We start from the raw sequence: 17,109 nt of genomic DNA, 5'->3' as shown, positions 1-17,109 counted from the left end.
GGGAGGGGGGGGGGGAGGGGAGTGTTAGAGAAAAGGGGAGGAGGACACAATCTACAATTGAACGGGGCCAAAATATTGGGCGCAAGTGACGTAGAATGGAAATGTGATCCTTTGCATTTGCCTAGAAGGACAGATTCCTATAATTTTAGATTTCCCAAGATTCTTTCCAAAAGATTCTCCTGTTACCCAAATCCAGCCCCACTTCCCCCTCCCCTTAAACTAAAGCTCGCAAAGCGATAGTTATATGTGGATTGGCTAGTACTAAAATATCCATGGGGTGGCAGTAACAGTATCTTCTTTATGACTTGCAGCAAACCAGAGAATGCATTCAATCAAATGAACTGATCTTGTAGAAACACTGGAATCATTTATGCATTGCAGTTTCTTTCTCTCCCTCTCTCTCCTTCTTCCTTGGGATATTTTGAGTGGATTGTATCTATTAATCAAGACCTCTTGTTATATGTTGCTCCTTTGTCATTTTCAGTAAAGATTGGCATCATTCAGAGCAAATGCACAACTGCTTTTTTCCCCCAAAAATCATTTTTGGGGGCTGTCGATGGAGTGCTAGCTAGGACCCAGGAGACATCCTTCCAAACAGCAGGGGTTGTGTGCTTCCACATAGCAGTACAGTACAAGGAAAACCCCATCGGATCTGTTATTGCAGGATACTTGTGAAATATACATAGGATTCTTTCTTTCTTATGGCTGCATCCCGGATTTGGAAATTTTACATGAGCACTAGGAAGCTTTGAAAGACTCCATGCACAGAGAAGATTTGCAACCAGGACTACACTTGCCACAGAGCTCACTGACTTGTTCAGTTATCATTCCCTTTTCTTTTCTTTAGCTTTTTTCCCCTTTTCTTTTTCTTTTCTCTCCTCTCTTTTCTGTATCCCTCCTGGTCTGTTTCTCTTTTTTCCCTTAGTCTTTTATTACTGCTTCACACCTGGATCGTATCTTCACTGAACGGGTACTTTGAGAACTAACAGAAGACAGTCTTGTGGGGGAAGATCTATATGGAATTATCGGCTTTTATGGTGAACTTGGCACTTGTGAATGGGTATCTTGTTCGCATTATTAATTGCTAGCAAAAAAAAAAAAAAATCACACACGGGAGTAAAACGTGGATTCTCTGAATACGCATTGTGATGACCAGCAATTACCTTGTTGACTGATATCAAGATCGGAATATTTTGGAAGACTGTGGGTAAGGTCATTTTATCTATGCAAACCCATTAGTGGAGTTACGAAACTTGGTGGTTTGTAATTGAAATGGGTACTTTCTTGATTGCCGCATTACATTGATATGTGTGATCTGACTATTATTGGCAGTGAATGAAATAACTGCAGTTGCCCCCCCCCGTTTTTTTAATGCATTTCATGATGAATCAAAGCATAACAATTTTTTTCAATTATCTTGATATGGAAGAGTGGCTTGAATTTATTCCCGGTAAACACTCTTTGTCTGGATGCAATATTTGTAGCTCCTACGTTCTGAATAGGAAGCACATCAGTGAAAAGAGCACTTAGTGGTGAAACCTATTTAAAAATGAAATGGGCTACTCTTCATTCACTAAAACAAATATGTTTTCAACTCTGAGTGGCATTCTGCTGCATTTCATAGCTGCAATGGAACTGGTGAAACAGCCTGATCAAGTTCTTAAACTTTAAGGCGATAATTACCTTTAATTGCTTTCTAGGTTGAGGTTACTGAGGTTTAAGTGCTCTCTATACTTTTTTCTTTCTTTAATCTACTCATTATCATTCAGGGAAAAAAATGCGAAAATTGTCAACTGGAAAATGGTGGCTATACTACAGAATAATAATAGTGAAACATAATATTAAAAGTCATCCACCTTCCGAGATTCCCAGAATCAGCATCCCAATAATCTCTTATTTACCCAATATCCTAAATAACCGAAGTCTAGACCCACGTGCAGGGGAGTTGAAGGTTTGGAAGTGGAGACCTTATCCCCAACCTCTTATTCATATGCAGCCAGCCTGGAAAATGCAGGCAATTAAAGACTTCTGTTAATGTTCATTCTGAAGTGCCCTGTCTGCTTCATCTATTTTACCCTTACAGTAAAAAGTTAAAGGGACCGGAGCCCTGAGAACGGTTAAGCATATTCAGTTTGGGAAACTGGAGGGGGGGGAGGGCGGATGGGGAGGGGAATCAATGCTGATGACGTTGCTCGGTGCACTGTACTGCAATGCTAAAGTGATATATACTGTATACGTCTATATGTATGCATATAGAGAGGAGAAAAGGCATCCTCTCTTTCACCTGGATGGTTCATCAATAAAGAAGGGGAGAAGAAATGCAGATCTGTGATGGATGATAGTCGTGCTTAATCGGTTATTATGTAACTTCATTACATCAGCGGTCTTCAGTCGGCGATAGTGAGAGGAGATGATCTCTTAGTGTATCAATCACCGATTTAACTTTTGAATGCTTGTGACAGCTGGAGAGGAAGGAGGGCACATAGATTAGCTTCAGGGCTCGGGTAAACCCTGATCTCTTCCTGGCCAATTTAATGTGAGTTTTCTCACAGTGAGTTCTCTGGGACAGCAGATCACAAAAGCTCCGGGGCTGCACTGTGGCCATTTCAGCCACACCCGTGGACAGTCAGAAAGCATTCTGCAATGTTGTCCCGCAAGTCTCTTTGCCTTGTTGGGACTGGGTACTCCCCACCAAGGTCATGGTTCTCTACCCTGTGATCTAAATATACGATTATCACACAGCAGAGGCATAACTCAGATTGAAATGAAAACTGCAAAGAATCATTTCCTGATGACCCTTCTAGCAGTTTTAAAAGGTAGGGCTTGATGGTGGGTTCACCCGGATAGTTGCAGGTCTTAAAAATTGTTATTGCTTACTACATGATCAAGAGATGGATGTTTTAAGACCTCCCTTTCTTTCTTTCTTTCTTTCTTTCTTTCTTTCTTTCTTTCTTTCTTTCTTTCTTTCTTTCTTTCTTTCTTTCTTTCTTTCTTTCTTTCTTTCTTTCTTTCTTTCTTTCTTCCTCCCTCCCTTCCTTCCTCCCTCCATGCCTCCCTCCCTCCCTTCTTCCCTTCCTTCCTTCTTCCCTCTTTCCTTCCTTCCTTCCTTTCTTCCTTCCTTCCTTCCTTCCTTCCTTCCTTCCTTCCTTCCTTCCTTCCTTCCTTCCTCCCTCCCTCTCTCCCTCCTTCCCTTCTTTCCTTCCTCCCTCCCTCCCTTCCTTTCTTCCTTCTTTCCTTCCTTCCTTCCTCCATCCCTCCTTCTTTCTCTCTTTCTCTTTTTATTTCGTTCTTTCTTTCTTCCTTTTTCTCTTTCTTCCTTTTATCCTTTCCCTCTTTCCTCCTTTCTTCCAATGATGAATATATATCACTGGCCTGTTTTAATCTGTAGAGAGCAGGAAAACAAAATATTCAAAGGTAATATCTTGATCTATTTGCTAAATTTAAATAGCATGTGAATTCCTCATTTGCCCAAATGCCAATGAAAAAGAGCTATACATGTTCAAGTTTTAATTATTTAAGAACTTAAAAGACATGTTGCAGCAGCCTGTGACTTTTGCCAGACAAATGAATAGGTATTCCATCTTCTTTTTAGATAGAAGGAAATGCTGCATAATAAAACATTGTTTATCCTGTTTTTCTTATGGTGCTTTGCATTTTTCAAAACAACAGTAATAATAGAATCACCCTCCTGAACATTACACTTTTTGAGAGATCTGTTTTATCTAATGGCTATATTTTCTGAAAATCTTAGCTTCTCGATGGACTTATCTTATCAACCACCTGCTTGTACCCTTTTCTTATGGTTTCAATTTTCAAAGAAGGCTTATATAAGATTTTCCTATTAGGGAGAGGCTAGAGAAATATCCCCTTCCCTTCTACCCCTATCCTTAATACCTTTTCTTCAACTCTTTTTAGTCCTGTATTGGTGAGAGCAATATTTTAGATACATACTGTTAACTTTGAGAAGGTTTGTGCTGTGGTTTTATTTAGAGTTTTAAGTTAAAATACTGATGGAGATTTTTTTTTTCTTTCAAGATATATTCAGCTAATGTATTTTACTAATGTAGTTTAAGGCTTCACATTCATATTGTCTACTGAGCAACTAGGAAATTGGATGTGAAGTTAACTCCTGGTTCCATCCTTCAGGGGTCAGAATAACACTATGGCAGCTCACAGGCTTCAGTTCATCTCTTTGATTATATGCAGAAATTTCTATGGCATGTCTTTTTTTTTTTTTTCCATGTCCCCTACTTTATTATTTGAAGAATTACTTACAGGAATGTTTCTGAGACTTAAGTTATACACGTCATAAACTGTGATTGCTCTAGAAAAGGTTTTGCAAACTCAATTGTGTATGAAAATAAATAATTTTGAGGGGGGGAAGAAGAGGTAGTGTAGGAGTCAGTCAGTACAGAAAACATATACATGCATTTGCAGTCATTTTGCTGCAAGACTATATACTTACATTGGAGAAAAAGGGTTTCAATAATCTCAATGATACTTCATAGGCTACTGTTTCCTTTAGCAAAGGATTATCACACCCCAACTGCTTATGACATTTCAGTATGCTGCAGGGGGTGGGAGAACTAAATAAAAGACTCCTTTAATGGGGAAGTTTTTTTCCCCAATATTAACTGTGGACTATTTTACATATAATACTTTTTCCCATTTTCTACTGACATTTTAGAAGTTAGATAAGAAAAGACATTTGAAGACTATCCTCACCACTTCCTTTAAAAATAGAAGCTACTGACAGGTTCTTTTTTTTTTTCCCCACCCAGCAAGAGATTTGGTTAAATAGCAACAATGTTTCTAAATCAAAATGCAATATTTTAAAGAGACTTGGATTCCTTAATCTCATGTTTCTAATGGCTAATCAAAATTCATTGTGACTCCTAAAATAACTAAAAAGATTATACATCTCTAAGAATTATAAAATATTGAGTTTCTAGTAACATTTTTATTCCAAAATATTTTAGCCTCTTATACACTGAAGTATTTGGGATATAGTTTGTCTTACAACAGATATGATCTTTAGTGCTTGACAAATCTCTTGTTTTTATAAAGCAGGCTATTTTTATAATTCATGGTAATTGAAAAATCCAAGTACAAACTGATTATTATGATTAAAAAGTGGCAAGTTATCTAGTGGTGCTCGAGTTATAAAGAATAATTATGGTGCTGCTGTTTGTGCAGCTATAGATAAGGTGGTGTCAGCATTTTTATTATTAAATTCCATTTTTCATATCAGAATTCCCACAAAAAGAAAGGATACAATGATAGTTTACTATCATTATGTCAAGTAGGGCTAATCACATGTACGTTATACATCCTCAAAGCAAAGAGAGGTGTAAAAGCTCTATACCCTCCATTAAAGTTAATAGGCAAATGGAATCACAAAGGAACTAATACATTTTGATGGTTAAACAGCACATTGAGACCAAGAAAGTTTGGAAAATTATCCCTCACTTTCTTTGGCTGCTAACAACTTTTTTTTTTTAAATATTTGAAGACCTTGGAATGTCATCAAAGTAGAAAAGTCCCAGTGTGGGAAGTCTCATCCCTAAAACATCAAAACTTTAGTAATCTCATTGATTTGATAGATAAATCTAATGTTAAATTGCCATAACTGAATAAAATGATTTTCAATAGCTTTAGATTCATGGTAACTGAAGTTTTTTTTTTTTTTTAGCTCACTATATATTTTCTTATGATTTTATTTATATATAGGAAATTGTTTCCCATTATGGAGACTTTGCTTTGTAGATCTCTGTAATTGTATTATCATAAATCAATCAATAAGAATGAATAGTTAAGATAATTAAGAACATGGATCCACACATTTGTTGATTCTGAATTATTTTAGAATTTGTTTTTTGTCTTAGTTTTTGACTACTTGAGTATAGGTGATTGTCCAATTATCATTCTTACCTATCCAGAGATTTTGTAGCTGGAAAGGACTTTAAAGAACTTATAGTTCAATCTCCTCATTTGACAGAGGATAAAAATCAGATTCAAAGAAGATAGCTAATGACTAATGTCATACAGGCACTGTATCAAATCTGGGCTTTGGATCCCACTTCTTTGATTCTAAATTCAGCAGTCTTTCCACTGTATTACATTGCTTTGCATGTCTTTTACTTCCTTATTGCATTTGTTTCTAATGTGAAAGAAGTTAAGATTTCTTCAATGTGAGGAACTTCTAGTGTGGAAAAGTCCTTTCTGCCAAAGTAAATGGAAATTTTTATTGAAGAGAGGTCTAAAGTACCAAGAAATTATAACTTCCTAGAATTATACAATTAGTATCAGAATCAGAATTTGAATTCAGGTTTTCCTAACTTTAGCACTCTATCCATTATAATTCTATCTTTCATATCAACATAATATATTTAGATTTAGTGGTATGATTTAAGAAAAGTGTAAATCATGGTAAATTGTGTCAATTTCATTATAATATGGGCAATGCTAAACTGAAGAAGGGGAAAAAAAGAACTTAGAAAAGATATTTTGAAAGCTATTAGGACCTCAAAGAAAGTACTATTCAACTATAGACCTCCTTATTTAAAGGAATTTTTGTGGCCCATTGTATTATTTCAATTCTTAGCATGCATATTTATCTAATACTATTGATGACTATTATTGGCTCAATTCCTGTGTCTCCCTGGTTTTGAGAAGAGTGCTAATTTCTCCTGTATTGTGGAAATGTCTTGAATGTACAGAAACAGATTTGCAAAAGTAGACTATAGGATTGTGTATTAGCACTTGTTTATTTGACAAATTTAGCTAATCGCCTTACCAATATGCTTTTAATTTTTTTCCCTGATAATCCTACCCTGGAGTATCCTGTAGTTTATGTAATATTCAATTATAGGACAATCATATGGCTCAATGGACATACACTTACTGCTTATCCCTGACCACTGATTTACAAAGAAAGGTCCTTAATTGGTGTGTTCCCTAGATTCCTTTGTATGTAGATGATACTCAAATACCAAAAGATTGAATCCTAATTTTTTGCCTCATGGAAGGAGGCCTAGGCTGTTATTTTATTACTATGAAATTTTCAACAGTCATGTAATGGAAAATAGTTAAAACAATGGAAGAATAGAAACTTGCTCTCTATACATACGCATATTATATACATACCATGTATATATATTTATACATATGCATACATATTTTCATTTTACTATGTTTCTTTGTCTTATTTCAGTATAGTGATAAATTACTTTTATGAAAAATGATATAAAATAGTCTTTTTTATAGGTCCATTGCCACTTTGGGGAATTTGGGATATTGCCCAATTTGGAGGCAAATGGATTTTACTTGGGATCCTTCTTACATTATATAAATTTTATGTACCCCATAACTGTCTCTGGAGCTAGGGGAAAAAAACATTTCTCAGACTATGACAACAAATCCCCTTCCTGAAAATTTTGTGTCCCCCTCTACTCCTGCACCATTGGTACTGATTCTAATAGGAAGGTAATTGATTCACATTTTTGCTTGATTCCTTTTTGGACCTCTTTCTCATTGCATCCCCTTTTCTCCCCTGCGATAGCTATTGCAAGTACCTAACCAGATTTAAAAATATAAGTTACTCAGTGCATAGGCAAAAGAAAATTAAATTTATCCATTATTTTTATTTCAGACAGCTCTAAAATTTTTTCACATATATGGCACTATAGATGTTCAGAGCACTACTATTTAGTACTGCTTAGGTTGCTAACAAGTACAATGGAAAGAACACTCAGCTTCAGGTCAGGAAGCCCTGAACTCAAATCTAGGGTCAGGCACTTTACTAGCTGTGTGGCTTTGGGCAAGTCACTTAGCTTTTGTTTGTATGCTTCATTCACTCCCTATATAAAATTGGGATAATAATAACATCTACCTCTCAGAGTTGCTGTAAAGGATAAAGTGAGATAATTGTAGTGTTTATAGTATTAATATTTGTAATAATGATTTTATTACTTAGAATAGTGCCTAGCATATTGTGAGCACTAAATAAATGTTCATTATTGTTGTTGTTGATATTATGAGGTAGTACTAGTGATAATAATAATAGCCCGCATTATATGATTGAGAAAAAAATGCATAGTTCAAAAATTATTAAAGAGAAGCTCCAAAGCTTCATGAAAGTGCAATCTTATAATGAAAGATTTTCAATAGTATTTCAATCCTTTTGTCCTGTATTAGTTATATCTAGTTTTTAATATGAATACCAATCCTTATAATTATTATATGAAACTATTTGTAAGTCCTCTATTTGAGTAATGTGTTGTCCTATGAAGTAATAAAAATTAACTGAATCCTGTCCTCTGGAAGCTTGTCATTTAAAATTAAGAATAATATAAAAGATTTTCAGACAACAGGAGAAAAGTGAATAAGTACATATTACAACGTGGTTGATTCAAACCTAGTCTCCAGGCAGCTAGATGGCATCGTGGATGAATCATTCATTGGATCTTTTATCAGGAGAACTAAGCTCAAATCCAGGCTTCAGTACTTACTAGTTCTGTGACCTTCAGCGTCACTTAACTTTAGTTTGTTTTAGTTTCCTCCTCTGTAAGATATGAATAATAATAGCACTTATCTAACTTGCAGGGTTATTTGGAGAATAAAAATAAGATAATATTTGTAAAATACCATATAAATGCCAGCTGTTATTATTATACAAGTCATATCCAATTTAGTAGTATTAATAAAATACTTCAATTCTTCATAATTCTTCATAAACTCTCCAAAATATCTGTATTTCTTTCCATTTGAATATAACCTCCAAGAATACATACAGGCTTCAAGTCTTCTCTGCCTGCTCATCCTGTAGAAATTTTGTCCATGGTCTCCGATATAATAACCATATAGAGTATATTCATTCTTCATGACCTCTTTCAGGTTTTTGATTCTCCCTCTCCTGACATGTATGACTTGGAAACTATGCTTTTGTGTGGATATGTCAAATTCCAAGCTTTTCCTTCCATTTCCTTCCATTATGTGTTTTATCTTTTTCATTAGAATATAAGCTTGTTGAAGACAGACTTTGTTTTTTTCTACTTCTAGCCTCAGTGCTTAGTATACTATCTGGCACATAGTATATCCTTAACAATACTTCTTGACTTGACATGCTGATAGCCCTTTGGGAAGATAAATTGATCACTTGGTGATGCACTTTTTAGTCATGATGACTGATGAAATAAATAAATATATATATATATATATATATATATATATATATATATATATATATATATATATTTAATACATAGATATTGGATACATATTGCTTTTGCCATAAATTTATAGTTGATTGTATTTAAAAGATGAAAACAAAAATTATTTGCTACAAGAATGTCCAGACATTGATTTTTATAGACTGCTTTTTAAAATAGGTAGAGAAAAAAGAAATTCCCATTTTTAAAAATTTGTTATTAGAACTTAGGTGCAAATACAGGATATATATGATTCTAAACCCCAAGAACATGGTTTCATGGTGATACATCCTTGGAAAAGTGAATATCTTTTAGGCTCTGATGTCAATTTAAAATATATATTTCTAATTTCCAAGAGTAGTATACTTATACTTTTGGTATCCAATCTATCATATTCATTTTTTCCATTTCCATATGTTTCTTTTCTCTAAATCATTAATGATGTTCCTATATTTCAAGAAATGAGTTGATCTCGGTGGATAGTAATAATCATAATAATAATTAGGATTATTATTTAACCTTGGGCTTCTTAAATGTTTTTCCACTCATGATTCCTTTTTTGCCCAAGAAATTTTCATACCACACTCGATATATAGATCTATAAAATCAAGTATTTACTGATAATAAATAATAATTGTGATCCCAACATTCACTTACAAGATCTCATATGGGGTCGGGACACCCAGTTTAAGAAGCTAAGCTCTAATCCCCATTTTTTTTTTCCCTCTCTGTAGATATTCTACAGTAAGTCTACATTGTGAAGTATGATAAATTGCTTCATTTTGACCTATTCTGTTCCTTGGAAATCATTCCCTTTCTATCACTACTGACCTATTAGTAAGAACATAGATTCTCCATTTTTGTTTGACCTCTTCTTATGAACTCTTTCATAGCATCCTAGATAGTCATTCTAAGTGCCTCATCTGTCTATCTATCTATCTATCATCTAATATGATCTTTATCTGCAGTTGATTGTCCTTCCTAAAGCTACCCTATGTTTGTTTCCATTTCCTTTGGTCACTTCTGTTTTCTCTTTATAATTTATATTTTCTGATATTCTAATTCATTTCTTAATGGTCAGGCTTTCAATACTTCATAAAATGATAATTGACAACTAAAAAGTTATCTTAAAAAGAAAAGGTTACAGGAATTCCCTTCATCCTACTAGGTATCATATATGCATTTTAATAATGGTTCTCAATAGTTAATCTGTCATTCCTTGTTTTCTAAGCAAAGAAATTATTCTCATGAACAGAATTTAATATCAGATAGGAGAGTAAAGTGGTACTACAAAGAGGTCACACTTACACAGGATTTTCAGACTTATGAAAACTATTTGGGTTTTCTCATGTTTCAAGAACAGCTTTGTGAAGTTGCTGCTATTATCATTGCCACTATACAGATGAGAATATAATTTCAGAGATACTAACTTCACAAAGGATATTCAGCTATTAGTGCCCTTAGCAGGACTCTAACTCATATCTTCATGATTCTAGGTACCTAGAGTTCTAGGTACCTAGGTTCTAGCATTTTATACAATACCATGCATTGTTCTCCATTCCCCATTTCTGGGTCCTTATACTACCTGCTCCTAATGCTTAGAATGCACTTTTACCTCCATAAATCTTTATTTTCCTTAAAAGTTCAATTCAGGTGCCATCTTATTTATAAATGAAACCATTCCTTATCCTTGTCTGCAGGATAAAATATGTGTGCTTTGAGGGCAGAAGAGCTTTCTTTTTTGTCTTTGAATTTCCAGATTCTGCACAATGTCTGGCATGTAGCAGATGCTTAATAAATTCTTATAGAATATTTGTCTCAGTAGGAAAACAGATGGGACGCATCATTTTACAAAGGTGACACTTCATAGTACTCTTTTCATCAAGTCATGTGATTAATGATTAATGAGGTTGTATAGAGGATTAGCCTCCCTAGCTAGGGAGTTAGGTGGCATAAGGAATAGAATACTAAATTTTACCACAGGAAGACCTGAGTTCAAATACTGGTTCAGATATTTAAAATTTGTGACACAAGATGAGTCATTTAACCATTCTTTGTTTCAGTGGCCTTATCTACAAAATGGAGGGAGAAAAAAATCATGAGTACCTATCTGCACCATAGAGTCATTGTTTAGGATCAAATGAGATGACAATATAAAGTGCTTTGTAAGCATTAAAGCATTATATACATGGTATTGATTTGTCATTTGATCTGTTTACATATCAGGAGCCTCATTCTATTGATTTATTTATTAAATTCATATATAGTTACTCCTATTTCAACATCAAAGCTACAATTATTGTGTAATGAGTAGGGTGAGGAGGCATCCAATGAATTGATTCTAGTCTTTTCAAGAACTTGTAGCAACAAGTGCTATGAGCACATAGCAGTTTCTTGACAAAAATTGATCCAAATTTCAATTTTAACTATTCCTTTCCTTGCTGTATATAAATTGAAGATTCAAAGACTAATTCGGAGCAATAGAATTAATGGAATATTCATTATGATCCATTTTATTTCAGAATGAAGAAATGGACATGCTAGGAGATGGATATTGGACTAGAAATTGGGAATTCCTTAGATAACTCACTCTCTCACACCTGTTTTGCATGCCTGGGTTCCCATAGTGAAATACACAAAGCAATGCCTGCCTGTGGAAGACCCCAAATTCCAGATTTTTGCTTTAAAGTGCTATTATGCCTCACCATGATCATTTCTACCAATACATACTTAACAAGCACTTAACAGAACCCCAAGGGAGGAAATGTTGCCCAAGGTGACTTTCTCTAGGCTCCTGATTCTTCACAGACCTTCTAATAAAGTCACAATGCAAACACACCTTTACTCTGAATAGATTTGTCTTAATGAACAAAGGATTTGGAAGGGAGATTCAGGGAACAAGTTTGGCATTAAAAACCCATGTTGTATTGTAAACAACTTAAGGGCTTCCTCAAGTTTGGGGATTAAGAGATAAGGTAGAAGGAAAGGGAACCAGTGAAAAATAATACTATTTAAGCTAAGGAAGGAGAAAAAAGAAGGAAGGTAGGCAGAATAACTAGTTTAGCTCAGGGTCAGTCCAGTTCACACTCCTGATGACTTTCTTTTTATCATCCCTTTGCCTGGCTCTTCTTATGTTGAATACTTGTCCAGAAATAGTCATGTCCTGATTTTTTTTCTCTTCCCATTTTCCCTGTTTCCTCCTACAGAGAAGCAAGCCACGCTGTCAGACCTAAGCATGCCCAATAGCCATAAGCAGAATTTTTTCCTCCTTGCATCTAAGAAGCTACCTTTTTCTCACTTACACACTTAATTATCTACCTGAGCATTATTAAATGTGTCAGCAGACCAATAAACTGGAAACCACCCTTTCTTGCAAAAAAACAGAGCATTTTACATAGTTGCTTTGTTGAGTGATTTTAAGAAGTTGCCACAAATCCTAGGATCTTGCTGAGTGACTCCTGAATGATAATAGCACATAAGGATAATATGGACAGAGGTTTTTGGGAAGAAGGAAAAGTGTTATTTCTTCTTCCCTGGAGTACTATTAAGGGACATGTCTTATGATTTGCAACAATGGAAATAGTAATAGATTTGGAGCACAGAACACAGATACAAATGGTTCTGCCATTTATCTTTAATATCAGTTTACTTTTTGGCAATTAGTTTTCTCTGGGCTGCTGGTTCTTTATCTGAAAATGAGAGCGTTGCATTAGATTATCTTTAGGGGTAGCTAGATGGTGCAGTGGATAGAGCAGCAACCTTGAAGTTAGGAGGACCTGAGTTCAAATGTAGACTCAGATACTTAAACTCTTACACTAACTCTGTGCCCCCTAGGCAAGTGACTGAATTAATTGCCTCACAAAAGAAAGAAAAAAGAGAGAAAGGAATATCATCTTTAAATTCCCTTAAAGTTCTAAAGCTCTAATTCTAGATATAATCAGTCAAAAAAAAATGTTAAAGCGAATGTTTGAAAAGGTATGGTTTTTTGCTTTTGTTTTTGTTTTTTTGGTGGGGAGTGAGAAATCAAAGTTTATATCAGAGCGGCAAGCTGAAAAAGTATATTTCAAGAAATTTTAGTATCAGCATATGGAAGTAAACAATTGTTTTACAGAGGAAATTTTATTAGACATATTAATAAACATATTGAAGGGATATACTATAATTATTTCTCTATCTGTAAATAATGGTAGTAATTTTGAATTGTTGACAAAGAAAATGAAAGAATAGCTTTCTTTGAATCCAAAAATATCCTGCTTTCAAATTCTTTATTTTTCCAGTCTTTCTTTTATGGCCTTCAACGAAGCAATTTTTTTGTGCTATATTTTCATTTTCTTTTTCCTTTTCTCACCCTTTGCTACAAGTTCTATTGAACAGTACATTTTCTCACAGTTGGGTAGGAAAATAAGTAAAATTCCTTGATGTTATGAGGTAGAAGATAAAAAGTTGGTCACAGACAAGTTCTTTAGTCCATCCCCAAAATCATATTGGCTATTTCACACAATATGTTTTAATACCATTTTACCTAGTGAAACTTTGAATGAATTAGTCAATTAATCTTCCATTTCTTGAGGTTATCATAATGGTGTCCATTATAAGCACCTAATTTATATTTCTTTAATCAATCAATGATTAATCAAAAAGAACTTATTAAATAACTACTACATATCAAGAACTAGACCAAACACTGTGGCCACAAAGACAAAGTGAAATGGATCTTCCCCTCAGGGAGTTTTCATTCTATTAGTGGAAAAAAAAAATAAGTAAAGAAACAATATATAGTGAACAAAACTAAGTTTGTTTTGGAAAACATAGCACTAGTACCTTTGGGGAAGGAGAAGGGAAGAGTTCAAATGAGGCATAACTTAAGCCTTAGAGAAATAAAGCACTTTGCAAATGGTTAATGTCCTGTGTAGAGTCTATTGTTGATGGTAATGGTGATGATGGTATTTGTCATGTTGTTATTATTATGAGAATATTCTTGCAGCTCTTCCCACCAAAAGAGAAAAGAGTGCCAGATTTGGAGTAGAGAAGATTTTGCCAACTACTACCTGTGTGACCCCCAGGTCTCAGTTTTAGAATGGAGTTGTGCTCAATGAACTCTAAAGTCCCTCCAGTATTTGTTAATGTTTTCATTATATTTCATTTTATAAAACATAGTCATCAACAACATTCCAGAAAACTTCCCAAATATATGTTACTTATATGGAAGAAAGATATTCACTTCTCTTTCTAGTTCTATATGGAGGTGGAAAGGAGAAGGAAATGTGATATAGCTGAATCCATACAAAAATAGTTATGATTACTCATCAATAAGTATTTTTTCTTTATTGTTTTTATTTTTGTTTATACATTTACATGTATATTAATTTTTTAAATATACATTTCTTTATGAATCATGTTGGGAGAGAAAAATCAAAACAAAAAGGAAAAAACACGGGAGAGAAAATAAAAAACAGAAAAAAGAAGTGAACATAGTATGCATTGATTTACCTTCAATCTCCACAGTTCTTTTTCAGATGATATTTTCTATTCAAAGTTCAACAAGTATTTATTGCTAATTACTTCAATTACTGTTGAGTCATCTGACTTGTTATGGGGTTTCTTAGTAAAGATACTGAAGTGTTTGCCATTTCTTTTTTCAGGTTATTTATTGCACAAACAGGATTATGTGATTTGCTCAGAGTCATACAGCTAGTATCTGAGGCTCTATTTGAACTGAAGTCCTTTTGATTTCAAAACTGGCTTGCTATCCACTATACTGACTTATAGTTATTATGTCAAATCTCACATAATAAAAAAACCTTACCAATATTGCTAAAAGATTTTAAAATTACAATAACCCTATTAAGTAGATCAAATAATTATTGTTATACTCATTTTAAAAGAAAGAGGAAATAAATTTCTGAGAGAATAAAGTATGTCTCTGTAATTGTGAAATCAACACATTCAATAGACAAGCATTTATTGAGCATTTATTATATACTAGGTACATAGCATGCAAAACCAGGAATGATAGTCTTTGCTTTCAAGGAGTTTACATTCTTTGTTATGAGGGTGAGAAATTACACAACTAATAAGTATCTGAGTATTTGAATCCAAATCTCCTGATTTCAAGTCAGGATAATCTGTTCTTTATACAATGCAGCTTGTCCTAGAAAAAGGTCTCTAGTACACATATTCTTTGAAGAATTTATAGGAAAGTATTCACAAGAATCACCCAAAATGAGAAGACGTAGTGTTAGGATTAAACTGAATGCCAGTATCTTGTTAGTTCAGGCTCATTGTGGGGATGAGTTCTATGCATATTCTAGCAATGCTATGTGTTGATTGCTTTGAGATTTTTGTTCTAATTTCAGGGTGTCTAATATAGTTACTAAGGTATGATTAAAACTATGAGGCTATGGATGTAATCAAGATAGATATTTTTCTTGTTACCAGTCATAGTTAATGCCTCTCTAAGAAATGACCTTTAAGAAGAAACTAGTTTTCTAATGGAAGAGTTCCTTCTCAGAAGGATTTCTTCTGGGTTATATCACAGAAAATAAATTCTAGTGGTAACCTTATGAATTGTACTTTTATTACTATTGCTTATGAGCCTCCATCACTGTACATCTTATTAACAATCATTTAGTAGACTCAATTGCCTATTATCAAAGGCTTTTATTCAAGTATCATAGCAAGAAAAGTAATTACAAAATACCCTCACTGCTTTCTATAGGGCATTCTCTCTTACAAATATGTATTCTATCCATTGGGTGAGTGTGTTTTCTATATAAGCCATCCCAACTGTCTCTTTAGTAACTTTGCTCATAGTGCTCTTCTGGGCAGGATTGCCCTCCTTTATACTCTACATTACTCAAGCAGTTAGTTAACAAGTATTTATTAAGTTTTTAGAACACAATAATTATGATATGCAATTTTGGATACCAATGTAGCAAAGACAACTGACAATTCTTGTTACTTTGGAGCAAGAAGTCCTTTCTCTCTTCTTAATTTTTTAGCTGTACTTGGATAATTTATCTCCTATCCAGTTACGTGTCTCTCTTTCAAAATTATATGCTGATATCATGGAAGAAAGAGGAAAGAGAAATTCACTTTTCCTGTATCATCTCTCAATTGTCAATCAAGTTGTCTCTCAACGTCAACTAGCATTTTCGTCAATTCTCCAATTCATAAAATTTATCCAAGACATAACTATTTAAAACCTCAAAAGGGTTGCATGGATAATTTGCTTGTTTAGCCAATTGTTTCCTTCTTAACTCAATCAGAAAGATGTTTTTTCTTCTTAAAGGTTTCAGATTCAGATACATCATTATACTTGATTCCAATACCTCATTACTTTGGGATTACATTCTCGACCTTTTCTGACTACATTGGAGGTGGTAGGGAAACTCCTCTTTTATAGCATAATAGAATTATTAAGCATGATCCTTGGGCTTAAGAAACTTACAATTTAATTAGAAGAAGGCTGACTAGGCAGAAATCATTAGGGATCACAAATACCAAGTGGGCTGACATGTAGATTTAAACTACAATAGGAGTACAAGGCAAAAGAAGCCCTTGGATGTTAAAACCGTCAGGGACTGCTTAATATAGATATGTGACTTGAATTGTACGTGGATGAATGAATATGATTTGATTCTATTAGACTCTGAACTCCTTGAGAACAGGGACTTGTTTTTGTTGTTTGTTTTGTTTGTTTTTCAATTTCTTTTTATTCCCAAATTTTAGAATACTGTCTGATACTTAGTGGGAACTTAATAAATACTTGTTAACTAACTGATTGAGTAAAGTATGAAGGAGGGCAATCTTGACCAGAAGAGCACTATGAGCAAAGTTACTGAAGAGATAGCTGGTATAGCATATATGAAAAACACACAAAAGAGATTGCCTAGAATAG

The 17,109-nt window shown here is 34.0% G+C and overlaps 1 protein-coding gene across 1 annotated transcript in view; it reads left to right on the top strand.

Annotated features, from left to right (window-relative positions):
• The first annotated feature begins 327 nt into the window (after positions 1-327).
• The window catches only part of IL1RAPL1 (interleukin 1 receptor accessory protein like 1), a 1,491,295-nt gene continuing 1,474,513 nt past the window's right edge, over positions 328-17,109 (top strand). The window contains exon 1 of the mRNA XM_031963646.1: positions 328-1,207. The gene's annotated coding sequence lies outside the window, so the exon portion shown is untranslated. The remainder of the gene's footprint in view (positions 1,208-17,109) is intronic.

The sequence above is a fragment of the Sarcophilus harrisii genome, chromosome 3, assembly GCF_902635505.1.
Source record: "Sarcophilus harrisii chromosome 3, mSarHar1.11, whole genome shotgun sequence".
NCBI lineage: Eukaryota > Metazoa > Chordata > Mammalia > Dasyuromorphia > Dasyuridae > Sarcophilus > Sarcophilus harrisii.
The sequence above is the reverse complement of the archived record's forward strand: the minus strand, read 5'-3'. Positions and strand labels throughout refer to the sequence as shown.